Source organism: Pyxicephalus adspersus, chromosome 3, assembly GCF_032062135.1.
Source record: "Pyxicephalus adspersus chromosome 3, UCB_Pads_2.0, whole genome shotgun sequence".
Taxonomy (NCBI): Eukaryota; Metazoa; Chordata; class Amphibia; order Anura; family Pyxicephalidae; genus Pyxicephalus; species Pyxicephalus adspersus.
In genome coordinates this window covers 13,984,817-14,011,539 of record NC_092860.1, presented here as the reverse complement: position 1 = coordinate 14,011,539, position 26,723 = coordinate 13,984,817, and positions in this window count along the sequence as shown.

Below are 26,723 nucleotides of genomic sequence, written 5' to 3'. Positions count from 1 at the left end.
GTGAAAGTTTGAGGAACTTTTTGAAAACATAATTTTACATGTAATGAATTTGAAATATCTTTCTAATGAAGACAAGCAGAGAAATGGACAGAATATTGCATATTCAATGCTAATGGATCAATAATGTGCTGATGTTTTAACACAACGAGTGATTGTACAGTGTACTCTGTTTTTATGTTTTTGTTGTATATGAATCAAATAAATATGTGAAATTGTATAAATCCCCAAAAATCCCAAATTTAATCGAAATAAAATATTGTGTAGATAGAAGGGGATGTGGTACCTTTACTTGTTCAACTAACTGAGGGCTATTAGATAGAAATGATCCCAGCAGCTGGACGTGGGGCCTCCAACCCCTGACCACTAATCCTGAACCCAACACTTACAAAGGATGGGGGTGAGGAATGAATTGTCACCCAATTCCTGCTCTATGCAATGAACCAAAAACTGCTCTTCTCTAAGCACTACCATATTCATAACCATCACATGACAGCAAAAAAAGAAAAAAAAGAAAAAGGCAAACAAAAAACAGGATACAGTTTGGTACTTGATTTGTAAAGTGCAGAGAAGACATTAGAGGCCCCCTGATGCCCCCAAAAACGAACCTGACACTGCACAATATTATCACCTAGAGGGGCCTATGAGTTCCTTTATAATAGTAAAAAGGTAAAATAATCATAATATTATTGAATGCAAGTACATAAAAATCCACACACCTTTATTGTACACGAGAAGTAAACCATATTCATGTAAAAAATGTTGGGTATTACTGCACACACCAAATAGAGGAGAATCATTTCTTTAGAGCCATTATAGGGTTATCTCGAAACTGATGAGATTTACTCGCTGTCTGTAGACAATATAGGGCTCCATTTATAAAACTGGGAATCTGACTTTCCCTCAAGCATTCCTTCACCGGAATCAATTACTGACAACACGTGGAATATTCCCACAAGGAAGTGTTTGAAGAAATGTCAGATTCCATGTTTTATAAATAGAGCCATAAAGTATCAAAGTTTGTTATCAATTCACAGGTGCACACAATTTCTAGACTTGACATGTTTTTTTGTTGACTCATCACAATCATATCTTCTATATCTTTTAAAAAATGAATACAAATATTTACAAAAGAATTGGAAATTTAAAGTGGAACTAAACCCAAGAATTAAAAAAATTGCAGGAGGGATATGTGACATCTCCTCTACAATCAATCAAACGTACCTGCCTGTTCCTAATCTTCACTATCACGTACACAGAGTTTTGCATGTACGTCAGTTATGCCTTCCCAAACCAGATTGTCAAAGATCCGGAACCAAAGAGTTCTGAGTGAAGGTGCCGGCACCAGTGAAGAGCAAGGAAAGGTGAGTGGTAGTAAATAATTGAGAACACGCAGATAAGTTTGTTTAATGGCAGAAAAGACGTTACCTGTCCCTTCTGCAATACCGAACCAGCACTCATGCAATCTTTCATTTTAGACGAAGTTCCACTTTGTTATGTTTGCCCAAAAACTAATTTACCCGTATTTTTACTAAACATTTATATTTTATAAGCAGTAGTGCAAATATTGTCCCGTATAAAAAGTACCATTTTTCTTCTTATATACATATATACAAAATATCCATTTTGACAGGTGTGCAAAAACAATCTCCAGCAGCGAAGGGGCAAAAAGGTTTAACATATTAATACAATAAAATATATAAAATACATTTTAATTGAAAGGTCATCCTAACAAATAAAAACTCACATACTATTCATTCTATGCAAACATACACATAGTCAGTCTTTTTTTACAATTACATATAAAATGGCAGCGGAAAAAGGTTAAGCTTTAGGAGTTGTCCTAAGTTCCTATTCTGCTGTCTAATTATTCTTTTAATGACAAAGAATAGTTGCCATGACGACACTGGGAGCACATACAGTGCATTGATGGATATGGAGAGCTGGGTAACTAAATGTAGAGAGTTTCATTAGGAGACAAAATAGAGAACGGAGTAATCTCTAATTAATGTAATGTATGTTGATTGGATCTCTATTTTACATTGGGGCCAAAAAAACACAAGCAAAAAGGCTCATTCAGCAAGGCAAAAAGCAATGAGCCTTTACCCTTGGAAACCAATTGGAGGTTTTATTAAGATAAAGGGGGTACGGTTATGGATTGCCATGGGTCAAGAATTTATATATAGGCAAGGAGACTAAAAATTTGGTGGTTTCAGCAGCCGTCATATAATTGGTCCACAGCAATTTAATTTTTAATTGAGATACCTTTCAAAAGAACAATCTTTGGGTGGTTGGACCAGTGGTGGTCCATTCTTCTGAAAAGTATTCCAAGTGGAACAATGTTATGAAAGCTGGCAAGTCTTCAAAAGTTGTGCACTGAGCTGGACATGGACATTTAGGCGTACAATCTGGCATGTCCCAGAGCTAGAATCAGATTACTGCCATGCCCACGTACGTCATCTTGGCCCTGCCAATCAAGATTGCCAAAGGCACCAAAACCTGGTGGTTGAACTTGAAGGACATTTGTCTTTTTTCAACCTTGCAGGAAGCATGAAAATGTGGAATCACATAGGGGGAGGTATGTACAACGGATTTAAATTCAGCTTCAATTGTGTCCGTTATCCAAATTAAAAAGGAGTGGAAAGACTATTTGCACTTTTTGTTTCCAAAAATTTTTCCAAAGCATCTTGAACCAAATTTATAGTTATATTAGGCTGTTTTGGTTTTGTCGGGAATCACCTTGCCTAACCCTACCAGTGGGACTCATGTCCATTTGGGAAGTTTAAATCCAATGGGTAGTAAGTCAATAATATTGGCATAACGTGAGTTCCAGAAGATGACCAACCCTCCTTTACATGAGTAGAGGTTTTCATCTCCAGTCCTTGAGGGCCAATAACCACACAGACAACTGTAAGTAAAGTAAGGGATGACTCTGTACTAAAATCTGGCCCGTTTGTGGCCCCCGAGTCCTGCTCCTAATTATGGGTGAAGTTACAGAGAACTCCAGAAATGGTAGACTAAAAGTAAATGTAAAGCCACAACCTTTGTTTTTATTTCACAATAGAAGGGGATAAAACCCTAATTAGGTTTCTTTTACTGCCTGTAACCCACTGGAACAACTTTCCTTTCCTTCCCATCCTTAGAGGAAATTCCTTAAGAGGAAATTTCTCAGGGTGAATGGAGTTCCCGTTTTAACGAGCTGTCATACAATGGATGCCCATTGGGGGAGTTTGTGATAACTCCAAAACAAAATGATTAAGTTGGTTAAGCTGAACTTATTTTTTGATGTTAACAGCTGCATTGGAATACTAGAAACATGTTATTTTTTATATTCTGGACTAAAGAGATAAAGTTTCATGCCAGAATGTGACAGCCAAAACATATTTGTATTTACTTTATTCCTTGCCGATGCTTCACATTGTAAGTTTCTTCTTGGAATCCTCACTTTTAATACAGGATTGTTGATTTTGCATTGTACATGATAATGTAAAACACCTGTGGCCAAAGTAACTTAGAAAAAAGTCTTTTGTGGGGTACAGAGAAGAAAGCGTTAGGGAAGTAAAAGTTCCTGGTTCCCTACAAAAAATGACCACTTAACCTTTGCAGTGCACAGGAAAGGCCCCCTGCCAGGATAACTTTTCATTTCCATAGTTCAGCTTTAAGGAACATAATGTTCACATGCTTTAGTACATGTACATCCCAGCACACCAGACTTACAGATGTTATATAGTGTCATTTTATTCCTGCAATCTCATTTTCTTCCTGGTAATCTTACCTGGCATTGAGCGAGCAACCCAGATAAAGCTAGAGCAGGTGCGGCAATGTCAGACAAAAGAAGGACTCGCTTTCCATAAATATGCAGCTGTTAATTTAATTACATAGGTCTACCTAGAAAATAGGTATATTCATTTTCACTGATGGGGTAGGAATAAAAGTCAGTCCAGAATGAAATGTTTGTTTTATTGAGCACATTAGTTAAAAATATCAAAGTCGCTCTTTATACTACAAACTGCATTTGGTAATAATATGACATATGTTGCAGTCTTATCTATAGGAATCGTTTTGTTTTTTTGTTTCTTTTTTGGTACTACTGTGCTTATCAGGTCACATGACCTCTCCTTTTTAGAAGGTACCCAAGTTCTATGTGAAAAAAAAAACCTGAATATCTTTTTTCACTCAATGTTCTTGGGCAGCTACAATGGGCAGGTCTCTGGATGGCCATGATTCCTTAAGCGGCAATCTAGAAATCGATAATTCAGGGTGAGTGACAATGTGGAAATCTTTAGGGTGTATGAATTGCTATTTTTTTCTTCTACAATTTGAACTCCAGAAGACCCTTTAGATGTACAGAGAGAGATAGAGAAGCACGAAGGTCTATTATTGATGTTACTGTGTCTAAAAAATGATATGTAATAAAACAGATTTTATTAAACCATTTAATAAAATGTTGATAACAAGGGAAAGGAGGGATCAGGGATGGCAAAATATATTCAACTTGATGTCATCATGGCACTGAGGCTTGGGACCTGATTTGTTTAAGCTCTCCAAGACTGGAATACACTTTCATCGGTGAAGCTTGGTGAACCATAAAACCTGGAATGAATTTCTTAAAAGTCATTTTCAATTTGTTAGCTAATATTTTCAGTCCTAAACCAGATCCATTCTAGGTTTGCTGTGTCACCCAGCTTCACTTATGAAAATGTATCTTCCGTAGCCTTGGAGAGCTTTAAGAAATCAGGCTCAAGGTGAGAATATAGTCTATAGTAAAAAAAGAACTTTTCACTAAGAACTATGTTTAATTCTTTTTTTTTATTTAACAAAAACAACCAAAATGTCCATGCTTCCCAAAGCTATTAATCATACTCCAGCTGTCCATTTCCTTGTTCAGGTTTGAAAATAAAAATATCTAATTGGGGAAAGCTAATTCTTTCAGGCACTCTGTATTGATAGCTTAGAGCCTATGGTTATGCCTCTCTTTTTTCAATATCATTTTCTCAAACATTTTTATATGTTTTCCGTACAAAACAAAAGCAGCGGGATTATTTCTAAAGTTGTCAAACATTTTTACCCAGCATTATTTAGAAGTAAAAAATATATACAAGGTTTGCAACCATTAAATATAAAGGAACAAAGAGAAAAATAAATATATATTTTTGTTCTGTAACTTCCCACACATGAACACGACTCACTTCTTGTGGTAATGTATTCTATATCATTTTTATTTTCTGATCTGAGGGTTTAATAGTAATGGCGCCTAATGGAACAAAATGGGGCTACACTATGGGAGTCGGTTTACAAAGTAATTCATCTGACATTGGACAAATATTCTCTGGTGGGGAACCTCCAATGCCCATGTGTTTTCCATGGCAGTGATTGATAGGTGAATGTCATATTCACTCTTGGTAATCTTGCGAGACATCAGCATTGCCCAGCTCTCCATTGTGAACTACTAAACACTCCACCTTTTGTTATGGAGATAAAGAAAAGGGTTCTGTACGTCTAGTCGTGTCCTACAGAGACAGCATTAGACCATTGCCAGATAATATCGATATATTTTTTAGTTTATTTGAAGCCTGGAATACATTTGGGAGCCAGGGACAGAATATCATCATAGCCAGAACTACCGGATCAAGGACTTGGTATTGTCACCCCATAACCAGATGTATTTTATTATTATTAAGCATCAACATATTACACAGTGCTGTACATTATATAGGGGTTGCAAATGACAAACAAAGTGCAGACAATAACCCAGGAGAAGGAGAGAACGCTGTCCAAAAGAGCTTGCTATCTAAAGCTATGTACACAATTCAGAGGATTCTCTCCTGGGACAAATGGTCTTGCTCATCTTGGGTGAAAATGGGACATGTGTACAACAGTCCCCCAATGTCATTTACCAATCTGCCACAGTGTATTGGTGAACCTTAGATTGTAAACAACCACTGTGCACTCTTATGAAGAAGAGCACAGTGGGGTGCAGCTTGCTTGTCCTCCTCATTCCGTCTTCATTAAACAGAATGCCACTGTATGTTGTGCTCAGTCATTCATCTGTCACTGAAAATGATCATGAAAGATCGACAATCCATCAGACTTTTTTATGGGGTTTTAAACTTTCATTACTATTATTATTAAAAATGTTATAATTACACAGTATTTATATAGCGCCAACATATTACACAGCGCTTTACAATGTCCATAGTCATGTCACTAGCTGTCCCTCACAATCCAATGGCCCTACCTCATATGCCTTTAATACAGTGTAAGGTCAATTTTGGGGGGAAGCCAAGTAACCTAACTGCATGTTTTTTTGGAAAGTGATCATGGAATGTGATCACTAGGTATTTTTTATTGAACACTGATTTTAATAAAAAAAGAGAGATTTTAGAGATTTGATTTAAATATATTTACCCCTAATCATTTACCAAACATTGAAATATCAGTTTCAGGGGATTAATCTTTCATTTGGATAGATGTCAATGTGTTTTTAAAACACCCTGTCTGCAATCCCAGCTACAGAACTTCTCTACAGTTAAAATTTCACATTGAAGAGCTGAAGAAATCCAGCAAAAACATGAACAGGAAAAGAAAAAGTTCACAGAAACAGTTACACAGTTTGACAATAAAAGCTTCAGTCTTGGCGTGAGTCCATGAACAACTGGTCTTGCTAGTTCTACTCCATTATAATCCAATGATAGAGGCAGCAGTCATAAGCTATTGTGTACCTCCACATTTCATATTAAATTGTACTGTAGACTTTTCTGATTGGCTGCGGCTGAAATCGCTATTGCAGAGGCTGGCAAAGGAATAAGGATTTTCAACAGACTTCTAATGGAAAATGCTATTTATCTTCCCAATAAATGCCACAGCTGTGCTAAACGGGCCTATTGTAAGCCATCGAGAAAGCTAAAAATAATTTTGTTTGGTGTAGGCTGCAACGGAGGAAGGAAAAGAGTTTGAAAATAAGAAAGTCTGCCGCAGTGCTAAAAGGATAACAGTCATTAAATATCGAACAACAACTAATTTATCAATTAATCCATTTCCTTGTCTGTCTTATGTCACCGAGGCGTTGTTGGCGGTTTGGGTAGCTGTCCTATTGTCTTCATCCATCGGCTGTTCTTGGCAAGCTATGAGGATGAATGCAGATGGCAGGCATTTCTTCTATACTGGATATTTGGATTGAGGCTTGACCACCCAGAGGTAATTCATATAAACCACAAATTTAATGGTACTGACCATAAAGGGAATATAAAGCATATACATCTCGTCACCAAAACGTTACATAATGTTAACATGTTAATGACTATTAAAAGTGCAGAGACCTTGGTATTTTTTCCTTTGCCCAGACTAGTGACTCTATTAGCACTAAATATCAAGAATTAGGATACATCATTTTTACATGGTGGTACAGAGTCCCCTCAATTCTGCATTCAATGTTTTTATGGACCTCAGATATGTGTTAATATTGTTAATAATAATAATAAACAGGATTTATATAGCTCCAACATATTACGCAGTGCTGTACATTAGATAGGGGTTGCAAATGACAGACTAATACAGTGACACAGGAAGAGAGGACCCTGCCCCGAAGGGCTTACAATCTAGTAGGTGAGGGAATTTACACACAATAGGAGGGGTGATATGTAGTGGTGGGAAGTAGTGACGGTTTCAAAAGACAGAAGAAGATGGTTTGGCAAGTTTAAAAAAATAGGTTTTGAGTGCTCTTTTAAATGAGCAGAAAGTAGGAGCAAGCCAAATAGGACAAGGAAGACCATTCCAGAGAGTTGGGGCAGCTCTAAAGAAGTCTTGTATCCATGCGTGTGATGAGGTTATGAGTGAGGAAGACATTAGTAGGTCATTGGAGGAGCGGAATGAACGGCTGTGGGAGTATTTTTTTACCAGGTCCGAAATGCTAAGATACATAGCGTTGCAATGTATCTAGGAGTGGGCTCCTTTATATTTTCTGGGAGAAGGTACATAAAAATATCATAAATTTAACAGACCTGACAGTCCCTTTTGATGCTGGGTTCTTCCTTCTGTATCACAATTATTTTAGACGAAAGACCGCAAATCGCATATAATCCCCCTTGTATAAGCTATAAAGGTCCGTGTTTTTGGAAGGTCTTGTTATTGGGTGACAACAGTCTGCTAATGTCTTCCAATACTTCTTCAATGTCCAAACCCAAATACTGTCATGTGTGTGGTTGTGTGTTTTGTGGGGAGGTGGAAGCGTTATGATATCATTCTCCTGTCTAAGCTCTGACACTAGACAGGGGGTTGGAAGCAGGCAATTCAGGCGTGTCTCATTAAAGGTCTTTTACACATTTCTAACAGGAGAAAGGTTTTAATTAGGTGGTTATAAGCTAGAACAGTTAGCATGGTATGCAAGTGATAGACATTACGAAATAGTTAATATAAATAAATACAAAAAACTAGGGGAGGCTGTTGGCTAAAACATCATATAGGGTTCCACAATGAATTGCTAAGGCCCTCACTTTACTTCACAACTTTATTTATTCAGTAGGTTTGAGTTAAAGTTCCAAACAACAGCAAAACTTGATATTTGGAGCATTAGAACATTAAATGTGGAGCCACATAACATAAAAGGTTTGTTATGTTTCCATTGATGTCTTTGTAGGGATGATAAAAGATGAAGTTGGGCCATTTTCATGAAATACTAGCCAATTAGGTGAATATAGATTAGATGAAGAATTACATTTTTGCTATTGGTGGGACCTGGTAGATGGAGTCTGATCTTTGGTTTCCTATAGGTCTTGAATATTTTAACCCTGTTGCCCCGTGAGTTTTGGGTGATCCCATCCATCTTTCCTTCTCTCTTTTCTCATTCTCTATAATAAAATAAATAATAGGACTGACCTTTTAACATCACCATGTAATGTTCATACCGCTGTTTATAAATACATTTTTGCTTAGTTTTCCTACAGTGCCTTGCAAAAATATGCAATACCCTTGGTGCTTGTTTTGATTTGTTGCATCATAACATAAATTTTTGTAATGAACAATATAGTCTTAAGCAGACTTTCTCTACTTTGTTACCCCTGATGAACCTCAGAGAAAATTTGCAGGTCTTAGTGAACCCTTACTAGAACCATAAAAGGTTACTGAAATAAATAAGCCATACAATAACGGTCATTGGAAATAATGTCCCCCTTACAAATAACTAAAAAACGCCTTGGTGTTATGCTACTGACAAAATGACATTGTGCACAAAACATTGAGTTCACCATCACATTGGAGGTCAATCAGCCAAAGCTCAAGGAACCCCTAGCAACCTTTGGAGGAACCCTAGAAGTCTATGAAACCATGAGCAAAAATGGCTAGTTCAATTTGTTGATTTGAAATGAAAATATTGGCTTTGGGGAGTAATTTCCCATGCTCGCTGTATTTGTATATATTGTGTTACAAAAAGGCATTTTGCACCTTCAAAGTGGTAAAGATGTTGCACATTTCAAATGGTGCTAGCACCTTAAAAAGCCAATTTCCTTTAAGAAGGTTTAAAACTTAAACTAGCAAGTCACTGTATATAGTCAAAACCATTTAATATACCATATATATATATATATATATATGTATATATATATATTATATATAATATAAATACCAAACTACACTATACAACAAATTCAAAAACAACACTTCATTGAGCAACATATAGGTAAAATAATTATGTTATTATTTGTTTTATATGTATTCTTTTCATTTTACATTTTTACTTTTTCTATATAGTGTTTATCGTAAACAGGCAAATCTAATCTTATCATCTAGTGTAAAACAACTTGAATACATAAGTGATGGGATTTAAATACATCTAAAATGCACTTATATTACAATTTATCTTGATTCACATTTGAAGTGTGTGGGTGTTTTCTGTACAAAATACAAACCTGTGTTGTATTTGTCATCTTTTGATTGGTAAATAATATACCTACAATTACAGTCATAGAAATAGATGTGATGGAGTGTTGCCCTGTAAGATTAGTTTTCTCAATTTATTTTGTTTTCTGTGACCAAAGATTTATTTGTGTGATGAACCTACTGCAGAATTTTACAGCAAATTGATTACAAATATATCCAACCAAGGGATAGAAAGAAACCAGTTGGCAGCTTCGTTTTGGCAGTTCCAATTTGAAGATTTAAAGTTAGAAGATTTACTGTCAGAATCCATTCATTGAAAGATTGGGGTAGCAGCACATGGGCATTACCTTATCCCAGGTTATTACACTATACACTGATGGTTAATGGGTTTGAATGAAAAGATAAAAGGGAGACCATGGGAAAAGTGTTTTTGTTTTGCCTTTTGGATTTGTAAGCAGTGTACAGGATTCCAGTCCTGGGTCCGGGATAGCAGATCTATTTCCCCCTGCTGTAGGTCATGGACGCTCTGAGAATAGGTTGCCAACTGCAGAAAGAGTTCAAGAGACTTTGGTTCATGACCTGCAATTGCCATTTGATTAGGGGACAGACTGAGATAGGATGAAAGGATCTGAGTGGGCCTTCCTATCCCACCATAATAGAGACTGGGTTTTAGGACTGGCATGACAAGAATGTCTGGGGCAGGCTGAAGTAACGAGTGGGTCAGTTTTGGAGGAAGGTGTGGGGCCGAAAGCAGCAACACTAGGCAGCTCCTTGGTGGTGCTGGATGAAAGACTGACACTGCCAGTCCATGTGTCCTGTGAGTACCAGGTGCCCTCCTGGTGTAGCCGCTTTGGTGGCCATACTGTTGAGTTACTAATCCTTGCATGACTTATTGTGAAAGTTGTTTGTGTTTTGCTGAAATTAGGTTGTTGGTGTTGCTTTACTCGGAGTTGAAAATGCTTTTTGTTCCTTTCTGCTGAAGTGAACCTATTTTGAGTTGCTTAAACCTAAATAAAGTAGACTTAACATAAGTGCTTTAGTATCCGGCATCGGGCTAATTTCACAGCAACATTGCTCAAAAGTGTGCTGCCGAACATTAACAAAAGCCTGCAACCCAAACATATGTTAGATTTGCTGATTCTAAACAAATGCAACACACAACATGTAAAACAGGGCCTCAGAACTGATATCACATGCAATCATTAACAGGGAAATCAAAAATAAAAGATGGAAGAAGAAAAGGGGGGGAAGAAGGGGGGTTGAGGAGGGGGGAGAACATCGGCAATCCATCATCAGAAAAAACATGTCATTTACTTTCTACACTAATTAAAAACGCCAATGTGTCTTGGATCAACCAGTTCACCCGGTCGTGGTCGGAGGTAGCAACCTGCCAAATTCCAGAGTTGTACAATACTTAATCCAGTAAAACCAGGTTTAAGAGAACTTTGGGGCCTTTTTAGTACCCAATTTCAGTAATTTCTCCATACTGTAGATGTCTTGCACTCTTCTTAGCCATTGACCAACAGTTGGGGGATTCTCCTGTTTCTAACATGCCTGCAAAACTCTTTTAGCAGGCCAGAATTAATTGTCAAGTCCAAAGAGGTCTATTTTTTTCCCCACAATTGGTCAATTGCAGAGTTGAGTTGTAATAAACTTATAGCAAAAGTTTTAAAGCTCATGACACTTAATTACATTCAAGTTACTCCATTTTTTGGGGGGAGGGTCACAATATATGTTTTGTATTTATTCCAACATCCTATCTCTTCACTATTGGGAACTCAGCATTTGGTGTATAAATATTACCATACCATAAAAGCTTTGATGGGAAAGGCTTTTCCTCTAAGTTTGCAGTTATCAGCTAGGCACGTGGCATGGTGAATAAGACTCCATTTAAAGATTAGAATAATTCTGGAATATTTCTATGTGTATATAAACACAGTCGAACATAACTTCCAGTCTACAACTAAAGGTAAGCAATGTTTACACTTTCTAAATTTCCCTGATTTGGTTATTGTGTTACCTCTTTACTTTATCTCTTCCTCTTGGATAGTGATCTACCCAAGCATTGTGGTTACCATTCCATTTAGTAGTTCTGACCCATTACTAAACAAAGGTTTTATTTCTGTACCATGCAAACATCTAACACCCACACGGTGGATTTAGAGGACTTGTGTGCTAATTTTAAGTTTGAAAAAACAGTCTCCATTGGAAAATAAAAATGGAACAAAAAGCCTTGGTTGTAGGCTATGGTATAAATGAAATGAGGGCAGAAGGCCTATGAGGTTGTGGTTAACAATATAACCCCCCCCCCCCCCCCATTCTTATTTACCATTACATTCACCATAGAAGCCTCTTGATTTTTCTTTGTTTTGGATGTATACATTCTACTTCAGTGGAGGTATATCATCATCAAGGCAACATAAATGGATGTCATGATTCTGGTGTATGTCCAATTGTCCTAACTGCAATATTTAAGCCAAAACCTGGGAGATAATGCAATTGACTATACTCCATCTGGTTAAAAGTGTGCATCTCCTTGTCCTAGTGAGCATTCCTGTTTTGCACCAGGTACTGGGTCACTCCTAGCAACAAATATCCCGCCCTATTACAATATGGATGATTTGACTGTAACTGCCTTTGGGTCATCATGGTCATCATGGAGTGGACCTTCTCCCTATATTGCTCTTTATAATTCAATTAGATTATCACTGGGCAAAAAAAAAGTAAAGAAAAGGCTTACCAGTCAAGCAAACTAGGTACTCAGATTGCCCCCTACTTCCTTCCTTATCATAGGAAAAATCCACCGTTGACTTTCTTAAAACCATGGTCAGTAAATGGTTGGCTTTTCCCCAGATATTGTCTGTACTACATGACACACCAGAAGCATCACTGCTGAGTGTGTAAGCGGAGGCAATGAATTGATAAACTATTATACCTTACACAAAATATGGCACCGCTTTTATCTACTATGTTTACCACTCCCTCAAAAATTTTAGTATGGAAAGTGCCCAAATATATTTATACACCTTCATCAGTCAATGTCCTCACCTTAGTCTGACATGGTCAAGGTCTGAATTTCACAGCTTATGACTAGAGATGAGTTTGGTCCCACAATAGGTATGACTTGAACTTTAGGCATTTGCTGTTAGTGTATGATTATGTGGTGGAAGGCCTGCCTAATAAGTTGAACACGCCATTTGTGTCTTTTATATCTGCTTGGTGTTAATCTTTATTCAACTCATGTGGTTCTCTGAAAGTCTGTCACTTTAAGGGGATTGCAAAAAACAAAAACTCATACCAAATGGAACCCATCAGAGTAAAGCAGAACACGGGCTGTGACACTTACTATATAAGGAGCGTGGCTTTATTTGATAGTTTATACGATAGTCGCAATAAAAAGTGAAGAATGTATAATGTGCCAAAACAAGGCAACACAGTATCCACTTCTCTATAAACACTTGTCAGACTCAGAAAAATGATTAGAAATCCAGTGTAAAGTAGTGATTTATGGTGCTGGAGTTCAGAGAGGGGATTTACTGCCTGCATGATGCTTGGGAGAGGAGAACAAAGGAGGGGGGAATAATGCATGTATTTAGGAACATAAAACAAGGCCAGAAAGGCAAAACAATGGGTCTGTAATGTCATCATTTGTGCCATGAGTTCATCTCAATATAACCACGCATTTTGTATCTTTAGTCATGTAGCAAAACAGTCAATGTCTTATTACCTTTAGGGTCCTTCCACACATTTGTGATCTCACCTTGGGAGTTACCATGTGTTGGGTTATAACGTTCTGTTCATTTAATTGGGCTTCTTAACCCACCACTGCAGTCCAAAAATCACCAGTGCACTGCAATGCACTATAGTGTGTCGGGAAGGTGTGTGAATGTTGGTGCTCTGTAGAATCAACACACATTTTAACATCATGCAAATATGTGAACAGGCCTTTGTAGTATAGTAAAGTTACTTTTTGAGGGTTTTGTAAAGGATGATGCTTATCCCATTTCAAGCATCATTAAAAGGGTCAGTCCAGTGGCTCAGGGTAGGTTTCCTAGTGGTGGCAAGAATGCTTCCTAATGTGCCCTGAACCACCTCTTTTTGGTGTCCATCAATAGCCTGAATGAGAAGGAGACAACTCAAGAGTAGTGATGATTTGACTCCGACGGACTCTAATCTGAGCTATTCTGATACTGGATCAAACCTCAAAATTTGTGCAATCCAAGTTCCAAAATTGCCATTCTGTGACAGCTGGCGGCTGGATTGGCTAAGCCATACCATACCAGTCATTGACAAATATAGTGTGTCCCATTGCAAAAAAAAAATCCAAATTGTAATTTTCAAAAATAGACTGGCATTTGAACAATTCAATCAGAAATTTACTCTTCCGACTGCCTCTACCTAGGAGCCCAACTGGAAAAAAAGAGAACGCGTGGGCTTATGCATTAGTGTGACTGAGAATTTTAATATCCCTGTAATTTAGGGAAATAGGATAAAAGCAATGAGGATGATTTTTAGGATGCAATGGGTTTTTGTTACATTCCGAACATCTTGACTTGTTATTAAGCCAGACTTTTCCCAAAAAAATGTAATGATTTTGTAATGAAATTATTGAAAAAAACAAAAAAAGAATTATAAAGGAAAAAATCTAAATTACTCCCCAAAAAGAAAAAAACGCCCTTTCATATGCAAAACCATATTTTGTACTATAAGAACAACAGCACGAGAATTGGAGCATGAGAATTCTCCAGAACCACATAAATTCTAATCCCAGCTGTCAGAATAAAAGAATCCTATTGGTGGCTGTAGGCAACCCGGACAGCTCTCACGTAACACGTGCCGATAAACGTGACAGTGCAGCTACCATACATTTCCTAATCCTGCCTGGTAACTTCAAGTTTTCCATCTATCCTACAAAAGAGGGTGATGACTCAGAATTCAATGCTCATAAACCTTCTGCAAAACATGTTTTCAAATGAATAGAAGCCAAATAACTGTAAAAAAAAAAAAAAAAAAGCAGCAGTAACAAAAATGATGTTTATAGTGTACACCGCACAGGCAACGTGATTGAAGAAAAAATTACATTTGCATAAAATTTCACTTATGATCTGCTCCGCAAAGAAGGATGATTTCATATTTCTCTGACATCCAGAGGAAAAACTGCCATGGAAATTTCTTCCTATTAAGTTCAATTAAATAAGTGCTTAGCCTCTTAGGCATACTGTATTTGAGTAGAAATGTTTTGTCAGAAAAGCTTAAATGTAATTCTCTCCTTCCTCGCAGTTTCAGAACAAGTCTATTCTACCACACACCTAGAGATGTTTGTTGTTTGGGCTTTCTGTTGCAATCGTTTAAATCCGGAGATGTATACAAGAGAAGATACATGGCAAAAGAAAAGCAAATTTAATGGTAAAGGTTTCAGAGCTGCAAGGATTTTCCATATGTTTGAATAACATAAGGACCATGTCATGGCGGCAGGGGTACCTTGGCTTTGAGCAAGTAGGAGAAAAATGTTCTTCCATATACGTTAACTCCTAATCTTAAAAATAAATTCTAGACATGGGTTCCATCCCTAAACTCAATCTAAGTTTGGTGGTTTTTAAAAAAAATATCCAACCTAAAAGCCCTAAATAACCAACCCCATAGTCAAGTGTTGTGGTCAACAGACCTCTATCTCTTTCCTTGAGGCAAAGGGGCTCCATTTTTGTCACTGTTTGTTTGACGACAACGCTATCTACTGACTGTCCATTGGTGTTGTCCTCTCAGGATCCAAAAGATTGCAGCTGTAGATTATAATATATGAATGCTACCAGTCATGGATGACTGGAACTACTGGTCCATCACTTCTACAAGCAGCAGGCGATCTGTGGATGAGCTGTATACTGGATCGTGGTACTGGCACTAAGCGGATTTGTGCTGTAGTGTAGATTGCAGATTGTTGAAGGACTTGGAGTACAGCAGAAAACAGGATCAGGGGTAGAGGTCAGAAACAACCAAGAGAAACCATTTGGCCTTGACACTTAATGGTACATTTAGTGGCATCTAGTTGGGGCAGTATTTCTATACCACTGAAACTGGAGAATGAAGGAAAAATGGATAGGGCAAAAAACTATCAAATCATATGTCATCCACCTTAAAGTTGTCAATGAAGAGAAGGTTCGAGTTTCAACATGACAATTACCGGAATACAAAGTAAAATTAACCACCTAGAGACTGAAAGAGAAAAAGATGAATGTCCTAGTCAGAGACCAGACCTAATTCCCAATGAAAATCTGTGAAATGACTTAAAGATTGAATGGATCTGGTCCACAATTGAAAATCATTGCTGACAAATAGCAAATGATTTTTAGGAAATCTATTCCAGGTTTGGTGGATCACCCAGGTTCACCCATGATAGTCTATCTTGCCCAGTCTTGGAGAACTTTCATAAATTAGGTCCAATAGAATGCTATGGCTACAGGACAGATTACAATCAAAAAATAAAGGGGGTTTCATACTTCCTCTCTCTAGCCAGAACAAAAAAACAAACAAACAAGATTTCTGCTCCATATATGCTGTACATCAGTATAGTAAGTTGCACAACCCAGGATATATTAGATGCACTTTTCTGATTTTTATAGACACCTTTTCACACATTTATGAGCAATCTCCATGAATAACAGAATGTAACATAACAAGAGTTGTATATTATGCCCCACAAAAGACAAAAGCAGCTTTTAAATCTGGAAAATGCGAGGGACCACCAGAAAAAAACAGCACAAAAAAAACATTAAACTAGTAAAAAAAAAAAATAGTAAGATCAGCACAACAAAAAAATGACTTTATTTCACTGTGTGTTTACAACAGATTGGAAGCTAAATTAAATGCAAAATGTCTATGTTTATGAGATCAAAATCAAAACAGAAAATGATTTATATGCTGGATCACACTATAAAAAGCACTTGTAACTAAATGCTTAACTTGTTTAAATGCTAAAATGCTAAAGCAGCCAATGGGATTTAAAATAAACCAGTCACACACAGAGCTAATGCAAAATGAGAATATGATGAACAACGCATTGCAAAGGTTGCTTATACTGTAAAAAATTAAAGTCAACGCGAGTCCAACCTAGTAAATGTAACTACTCATTTTTAAAGGATCCTGAGCTCAGGACAAAGGCAGCTAATAAGTACTTATAGTGGTTACCACATTCCCTTTACTTTAATTGTATGTCCCCTTTTTGTGATGATCCCCCACCCACTTCCCTAGAATGTGTTTGGTCCTCCCAAGGAGATGTAAAGTCCTATCTGGGTCTCTCTCTAGATCAGCCATTCTCAGCTAGGGTTCTATGAAACACTTAGAGCTTGCTAAGGGTTCCTCAAACTGTAGCTCAACTTTCCATTTGATGATGCTTCATAGTCTTGGGGCCAACACCTCTTAGTAGGCCCAGCTGCATGACTAATGTTTTTGGTTGTCTATCAAGATATTCTAGGTATTCTAGTCATTCCTTTCACTGGTCACCAATCTAAGAGGCTTTTTCTATCCTACTGACCCCAACACCTTGGTCTTGGCAAGGGTTCCCCAAGACCTTAAATTATTTTAAGGTTCCTCAAGGGTAAAAAGGTTGAGAAGGACTGCTCTAGATACAATTAGAAGACGGGGAGATATGCTGAAGCCTGATTGAAGTCAACAGAGTTCCAGTTTGTGCCACTGTTGATAGATATCTTCCCACTCCATCCCCTTGAGCTACAATCCAAATGGATAATCAAAGATAAATCTGTGTGTGGTAGATACCACATCACTAGCTAAACACTGAGGAAATCGGATAATTGTGAGCTTTGCTGCAGTATACCCACTTTCCAGTTATATTACCTAAAACATTTTAAAATAAACAATTTTATACCAAATAGATTAATTCTACTCTGAAATACCAAGACTTAAACCAAACAGAAAATAAATAGAACTTATTGTGAAGAATTGGTATGACATATATAACTTTTTACAGAAGACATACTGTAACAGAATATGATTACATCTTAAAAGAAAGCTGTAATTTAGTTTATTGAATTAGTATAAGGTATATAAGTCTTACATGGCCATTTGTAACATAATATTAAATAATGATTGTTCCATTTCAGTTTTAAAGTGGATCTAAACCCAACAGCCAACTTTTATAACATTGACATTTACTGGTACTTAGATGTGTGCTTTAGTTAATATTTAGGCTTCTTTCCTAGTTTGTAACTTTTATTATTTTTTTGTTTTACTTTTCTTGGTAACTTTACCTGGTGATCGAGCGTATATACACAATATAACACAAGTACTATGTCTTTGTCACAGTATTCATTCATTTGGCCTGATTTAATAAAGCTCTCCAAGGCTGGAGATGATACACTTTCATCAGTGAACCAGGGTGATCCAGCACACCTGGAATGGATCTGGTTCAGGATTAAAAACATTTGGTAAAACATAGCAAGTGGCCTTTAAGAAATCCATTCCAGATTTGCTGGATCACCCAGCTTCACTGATGAATTGGTTTATCTTCAGCCTTGGGAAGCTTTAATAAATCAGGCCCATTGTTCTGTATCTATGGAGGAGTAGGGTTATCACCCCAGGACAGAAAGTGTTTTAGGACTTCAATGCAGTACACTTCACACTCTTCTCTTTTCATTAACATATTCAGTGTTCTATAGTCCATAGAGACAACTAAAAACAAAAGTAATTCATAAAAGTCAGAAGAGGAACAGTAGGTTTTCAGATTTCCTGACGAATCAATGGGCATTTTTTGCACCTGTTAAACACAATAGAACTGTCAAGGTATTTTCGAAAGGTCAAAGGAAGAAAATCAAGAGACAAAGGGTAGAAGAATGATGCTTCAGTTTGCTACATGATCAACCTAAACACCTTTAGTGAATCAAGCCTCATGTATGTTATATACAGGATCACCACACTAGGTGAAAATAAAGAAAAAAAAGAAATCAAATCCAACCACCAAATATAAGAGCAAGCAAGCAGCCAAAATGTTATATTTTTGTTTTAGGGTATAGATATGTACATCTAGGTGTCCTAATTTTATTCTAGAGGACTTGGAAACGTGGGAAAGTATTGTCAATAAAAAATGTAGGATAAGTATTGGCAATGGTTAAAAATCTGTCTGAGCTTTGATGACCTTGCCTCTGAGACTTGCACAACCTTAATTAGCAGGTTTCATTTAAGTTTTTTGAGTCGAGCCACTTTAAGTTCTTCATGGCAAAGATTTTCCATCATCTTGCTTGGGATGATGAGATAACATTCCTTCTTGGAATGCACAGGGTAACATGCATGCACAGCTCAGCTTTTTAGCCAGATAACCAAGGAGATTTGGGCAGATAGGAGGGATTTTTGCAGAAGGGGCATTGTCTGTCCCTTTCTGCAATAATTCCTTACCTGATCATGGAATCTTAAAGAACCATTTCTGCTTGAAAGTTGACTCTCCATTAAATGGCGCAATAGTATATTTTTTATTGGCATGAAACCTTCTGTCCTATTTACTGTTTGCTGAAAAGAATAAAACAGAGCATCCATTCTCAACCAGGATTCTGTGGAACCATGGAATTCCACAATAGTTTCCAGGGGTTCTTTGAGCTGTTGTTGGTTGACCTTCCATTTGCTGGTGCCTGCACAGCCCATGACCCACCATCACTGAACACCACCAGTTCACAGCCATCATCTTTAGGGTGGCATTCAGACCACCAATGTAAGAAGACACTCTAAATCCATTCCATTTCTAAATCTAAGCCCAGGTTTGCTGGATCACCCAGCTTCACTGATGAAAGTGTATCCTCCCCAGCCCCAGAGAGCTTTAATTAATCAAGCTTAATGAATTACTTTTGGAAGGGATTCCCAGCAACCTGGAAATAATTTAAAGGGTTCTTCTGGGGTCATCATGTTACCATACTAAGTAGATCAACACATATCCTTTCCCGATCAACAAACAATTACAACTGTTTAATAATATATTTTGATCAATGAATGAACTGTACAGTAATGCAATCAATTGATATATCAATATTTTTGCTCTGGTCAACTAGTTAGTGAATACAAACATATAAACCAATCTAATTAATTTCTATATTCTGTAGCCACATTCAAACCTGCCCCGGTAATGAAGTTATATAAACATGCTGCAAAATAATTAGCATAATCTCTTGTGTGTCCATACAATACAGAAAACGGCAAACAGGTCTACATTTACTGTAAACTTTCTTATTACCTACATTTATAATAAGCAGCATTTAGTTCAATATATACTGCAAATAAATATATAATATTTACCATTTCCTTCAATCAAGTATAGCTCTGTGCAGTAGTAAGAGCCCTGTGAAGGGATACCTGCAGTTGCTGTGTCCAACCAGGTACATCTGGGAGCTTTTTATATCTACAGTAGTAGGTAGTGCTGGACTTTCTTGTCCAGCATGCACAAATGTTATGGAAATATTTTTGGGATATATGTTTTATGTAGTGTTGCAAATAATACAAAATGCAATTAAGAATCAGTGTTGTCACTGAACATACCCACACAGCTCCCAATTTTCACATTCCAAGGAAATATGTGGAGCCATGTCAATGAATGTCAAAGAAAATGCTAAGATCAAAGACAGACGGGCAACTTTTAGCTTTATTAGCAGGATCACATCAATGGCAGCTAATATATAGGGTGCCCAACACACTTTGGTTCTTCTGGTTCTATCATTGGGTCCTACCATTCAGTAGTGGAGGGGCTGTAATGTCAATGATCTCTACCGGTCTCATGTAACATATCATTAGTCAATATCATCCTCCTGCAGCATATCTTCAACCTTTCACTCCATATAGTGGATATAGTGTGGACCCCCCCCCCCCCCCACCTCCTAGGAAGGTTGAGGGCCACAGTTGAGGCCTCCTATATCCTTACTGTTGACCACCATTGTACATGAATAGGAGGTTGCAGTGGTCACAGATAGTACAGATAGAAGAAAATGTTATCAGAAGTTCATCCCATTCTACTAAAAATGGGTTGTTTTTTTTCACTCCAGACAGTAACAAAAAAATAATGAGGAATGAGGATGTCCAAAAATAAGCATTGGTAGGTAGACTATGAGAATAGGAGTCATTTTCAGAATCAAAACCATTGTAAAGTCCAGTTGCACCCATAATACTTGCATGGTCACCATTCTGTCTATATCTTTTGTCTATGTCTATGTATTTGGCCTTGCTTGTTCCTTGAAGACTAGACAATTGGTGGTCTACATCTTCTCGCTCTTCTCAAACATCTACATTTATGGAAAAGTTCAGCAACATCCAGAGCTCAAATAATGGTTATAAAATGATGACTGATTGCATGGATAATGCTGAAAAGATCCTGTCCACTCAACCACACACTCTCCCTAAACGTAACCACATATAATTAAATATAAATAGATTTTGTGATTAGTACTCTTGCCTTTCACATTCATCTTACTTGCACAGGGAATCTATGGATCACAAAGTTTCTTCGAACATTTCGCTCCTCTCAAACTGCCATTATCAGAGTGCTGAGCCTCAAACCGCATATCTTCCAGCAGAGCGTTCTATCAAACCTTTTTGATTTATATTGATTTTTTCTCATTGATTGGGCTCTGTTTGGAAGCTCCTCTTTTATTCTATGTTACAGCTTCCCACAATGCGCATGTTCTGTAGAAATAGGTCAGAGTTCCAGCTTTCATAGCCCCCATGGCACACATTACACTTCCAAATGATATTAAAAATACATTAAGAAAATCATCTTTAGAAATGGAAACTGGCGGTTGGGGTTTCATATTTAGAATGTAAATGCTTCTGTAATTATTTTATAATGTCTTTTCATTTTTTCCACCACTGCAGAAAGATAATGGAACTGATGTAAATGCTTCTTCTCTGTGAAGCATGATATATACAATATATATACTGTATGTGAGTATATACTGTAGATCATCAAAACAAGCACATTTACCCGCAAACACAAAAGAGAATTTTTGATTACAAAAATGGAATATATTGTCGTGTACATATTCTTACATGCAATATCTACATCAGTTTATTTTTTCAGATTTAATACAAACTCCTCAAGTACTGCAGGCTACCTGCTAATAGAAATACAGTGACTTTACACCTTACAGACAGCCCTGGAGCGTATGGAACATAGAGAAAAGCCAGCATGGCAGGAGTGAGCAGTTAGCAGGCAGAAAAAAGGGTTAAGGTTTTAAGGGATGAAGTAATGGTCTAGGAAGGGTTGGAGGTGATGTAAGGTTAGGGGTGGGGTAAAGGGTATATGTTCAGTGGTTAAGGGGGGATCAGTCGTTAAAAGGGCAGCGTGAAGAAAGTTTCCCACCCTCCCGACCAGTTGGTGAAGAGGAATTTATTGCGGTGAGGTCCCTGGGGGTAGTTAGTTTTGGGAGTGGTATCAGTGGTGGTGGGAGATCCATCTTTGGTATGGAGTTCTCTTGTTTGTAGTATAATAATTGTGGTTGGATTGTTTGGGGGTGAGGACTGCGTAGCAGTGGGGATATCGTTCCCGAGCTGGGGGTTTATGGCTGGGAACATATATATCCTGATGGTGCGGATATGAAATTGAGAGGTTAGTGCATGGGAGGAGGCCTCAAAGACCAGTAACCTGAAGTTTGTGAAGGGATGAAAAAGGTTAAAATGGAATTGTTGTTATTGATATTGTTAATGTGATTGTTGATGTATTTTATTGTATGATTATATATATATATTTGGTAAATATGGTTTAAATGGTTAATGTTATTTTTAATGTTATTTATTCATGGTTATTTATTAGTTATTTAAAGATTTTTTTAAATTGTAATAAAAGGCCTACAGGTCATTTAACCAACATTGTGTGTGGATTCTTTGGGGGGGAAGGAGTTGGTATAGGTGTGCAGCGGTGGGGTGGTAGGTACTGAATGCTATTTCTTTGCCGTTCCTCAGTCATGTGTACTACACTGAAATCTTAAACAATGTTATCAGGTTTTATAGCTATTTTTGTGAAGTACAAAACACTTCTTCTGTATATAATGGAAATAAAGAGTGGGTGAGGTGGTTGGAGGCTATGTAGATCCTCACCAATGCAGTACAAAGAGCAAGTTTTGTCATCACCAGGCAAAAATTAAAATAAAAAAGGCTAGAATTAATAAAGCTAATGTGGCCACAACATCTAAGAATTGTTCATCTGTAATATATAACATTTTTGTGTTTAGATATAGTTGAGAACTAATGTCCCACTTGGAATTTGCTGAATGCTTAGGTTCTGTGGGCAGCACGATTGGGTCAGTGGCCAGCACTCTTGCCTTTGCAGCACTAAAGTCCAGGATTGAGTTTTGGCTGACAAACTTTGTGCAAGGAGTTTATAAGTTCTCCCCATGGTTTGTGGGTTTCCTCCTACCTTCCAAAAACATGTAGTTAGGTTAATAAACCTCCCTGGTGGTATTCCCAAGTGTGGCTCGGGGTGGATTTTCTATACCAAAAGTGGTAACTCTGAGCCACTTTCGGGGTGGAAATTCCATGGAGGTTAAAAGACCAACCTTGTACCCAGTTCCAGCGGCGTCTTCCAGCGGTGCCCACAGTGTCCTCCAGTGATATCCGGCATCTTCTTCTCCTGGCATCTGCTCGGAAGTGTGTGCCTGGAGGGTGGGATCGTCATGCAGGTAAGCAGAACAGGGCGGGAAATTTAAAACAATGAGAATTTTTAAATGCACTGCTTTTGCATTTAAGAATCCTCTTTAATCATACTGCCAGGGGGTTTCCCCTCACAAATTGGCCTTAGACTGTGGTACTGTGTGATACCATATGGCTATGGTAGGGCATTGTGAGCCCCCTTGAGGGACAGTTGTTGACATGACTATGGACTTTATACAGTGCTGCAAAATATGTTGGAGCTATATAAATACAAAATATTATTAATAATAATTAAGCAGGTTAATATGAAAATCAAGGGATTATGAAAATCTGTCATTGTGGCTGGGGCCTGTAGGCATACAATCTTTAATACCTAACCCAAGCTACCACTACTAGGATCATGCATTTTGCACATAACATTTCTAACCTTACTGATCCTAATCTGGTTTGAAAATTGTGACAATGTGTAAATAAATTTACAGTCATGTGAAAGGGCAAGCACATACTTTGGAAATTGTCGACTTCATACATATTTAAACTGGAAAACAATACATCTTCATGCAATACAGAAAAAGTCCTATACTTGAACAAACAAAATTTGAAACTCTCTTGAGATATTCATTTTCATTATCTAAAGCAACAAAAATTTGGATTTGACCTGATGTCAAAAAAGTAAACACACTGCTCAATCGATCACCACCATTAGGTTTTAGAATAGATGAGGTTCCAGTTATAAAACCTCTTTAGGAAATATGCAGATGGAAGGTAAACCTCAAAACCCTGTCTCTAGGGTCTGGGTTTCCATTTGCCACTGGCATGTGAAGTGCCGCAAAGACCAAATGAACTTTCAAAAGCCCTTACATTTACTATGAAGAAAATAATCAAATGTCTTAGATTTCAAGTGATTGGTAATTTGTCCAGGACTTGCCAACCCAGCAACCATAGGCCCAGAGCTAACCAATGCCGTAAGGTCCAAGAACCACAAAATATTGCAGGATTTGTAGATAACTCTTGTTGGTGTTTTAGAACATATAGGCAAACACCATGCCTTCTAGAACAAAATATTGTGGACTGATGTGTAAGTTCATGGTAACAGTAGACATCATTGGCACAAGCAGCATAGTTATGGTTTGGGGGTTGGTCTGCCTCAGGGCCAGGACAGCTTGCAATTACAGAACCAACTGTGAATTCTTCAATATATTGAAGTATGCCTGGTGCGAATGCAAAGCCATCTGTCTAAAAGTTGAAGTCAAAGCACAAATTTATCTTTTAACTTAAAAAATGGCATCCACCAAGAAATTGAGGGTTATGGATTGACCTAGTCACAGCTCTGATTTAAAATCTCATTGAAATGTTGTAGCTGATCTATCTGCAATGGACATTTTGTTAAAGAAAACACACAAACATGGTGCAAATGAAAGAATATTGCAAGGAATAGTAAGTATAACCTTGGTTACACTTTTTCTATTTAACAGGACCGGTAATCTGTGGTTTCAATGCTCCTCACCATGAAAAACAATACTAGCTATAGATAGCTATGATCACATAAGACTTTTACACTGATATATATTTAGCATCCTTTACTCGTTTACAACCCCTATAGGGGCAATTAACAATATTTCTAAGCAGTAAAGTATTTAAAGAATGAGAATGACAACTATGAAGATTGCACCTTTACAAACAATCTAGCAATTCAGACTCCCTGTTTTCTTCTGAATGGTTTCCCCAAAAGTAAATGTATTTATCAAAAATTAGAGTTTTTTTTATTACTAGATCTAGCTAAATAAATGGTCCATGACTGTTCTGTTGCTATTATCATTGTTCATTTTGGATTGCAAAAGTTAGCACGATAATCTTATGGTTTCTGGCAAATTTTATTTACAATAAGATGCCATTTATACAATTGTACACTGATACAGAATATTTGTATAAAATCCTTACTTTAAAAATTCATATTTATTAAAGGGTGCTTCAGTATGCGCAGTGTATTCTGAGATATCGAAAAAGAAAGCCCAGCACTAGCTCTGCATTAGCTGACTACATCTACATATTGATGATTTAGACAGAGGCAAAGGATTAGGGGAGGTATTCATTGTCTAATCTGCTATATATAACATTTTATAATTACCATGTTTTATACAATACATGTACATAAGGCATGATAAAAAGAACACATATGAAAACATCATATTTTCCCTATAAATCTAACTGTCCACTCCTTTCTCCTCTCCATTGAAACTTTCCATTTTTGTTTTATTTTTGGAATAGAAGCTATTTTTTTCCCTTTTTCTAAATCCTGAACAAACCGCGGCTCACACCAGAAAAACCTCCAGTCTCTGGATACAAACACTTAATTGATGCGATTTATAATATCAACAAACAGCCGGAACCCTAATTAAAAACAAAGACAATCTGTTCTGTGTTTCTTCCAGCAGGAATTAGAAAAGCATAATTAGTTTTGTAATTTTGTTTTCCTGACTCTCAGTGTAATTCTTAACAGCATACTTGCAGCCAATCGGGAAAAAGCAAACTCAAATCTCTACCGTGATGTCACGACTTGTAATCCTTAACCCAACAGGAGGCAGATGTTAGCGACAAGCTCAAGCAGCACTGCTTATTCATTGAATTGTACCTTTTTATTGCTGATGCATCTTAAAATTTAAAATACTTTTTGCGTTTCCAGCAGCTAGTTAATGTAAATTAGTCAGTTTGCTTCCATGTGTGATGGTAAAGTAAACTAGTTTAGAAATGCTTTGCATGCTGTTTGGTATTTTAGACTTGAACTGGAACCCCAACTTAGCTAATAAAGTTACTGTTGGTAAACTCTTGTTGGCTTGGTGTCATGGGAGGGTGAGACGTATTTTCATCTTGAGTCACAACTGTCGTAGCAAATTGATATATGGGCCCTGATTTATTAAAGCTCCTCAAGGCTGGAGAGAATACACTTTCATCAGTGAAGCTAGGTGATCTAGCAAACCTGGAATGTATTCCCCTAAATTCATTAGCTATTTGTTAGCAAATGTCTTCAATTCTGGACCAGATCCATTCCAGTTTGCGGGATCACCAAAGATCACTGCTGAAAGTGTATGCCCTCCAGGCTTGGAGAGCTTTAATAAATTAGGGCCATGGTCTTAGACTGGTGGTAAGGTTGTATGGTTACCACTTCCTCATGCCAATGAACTACTGGAAGAAGCTGCATATAGCTTCTACACATGGCAGCCCAA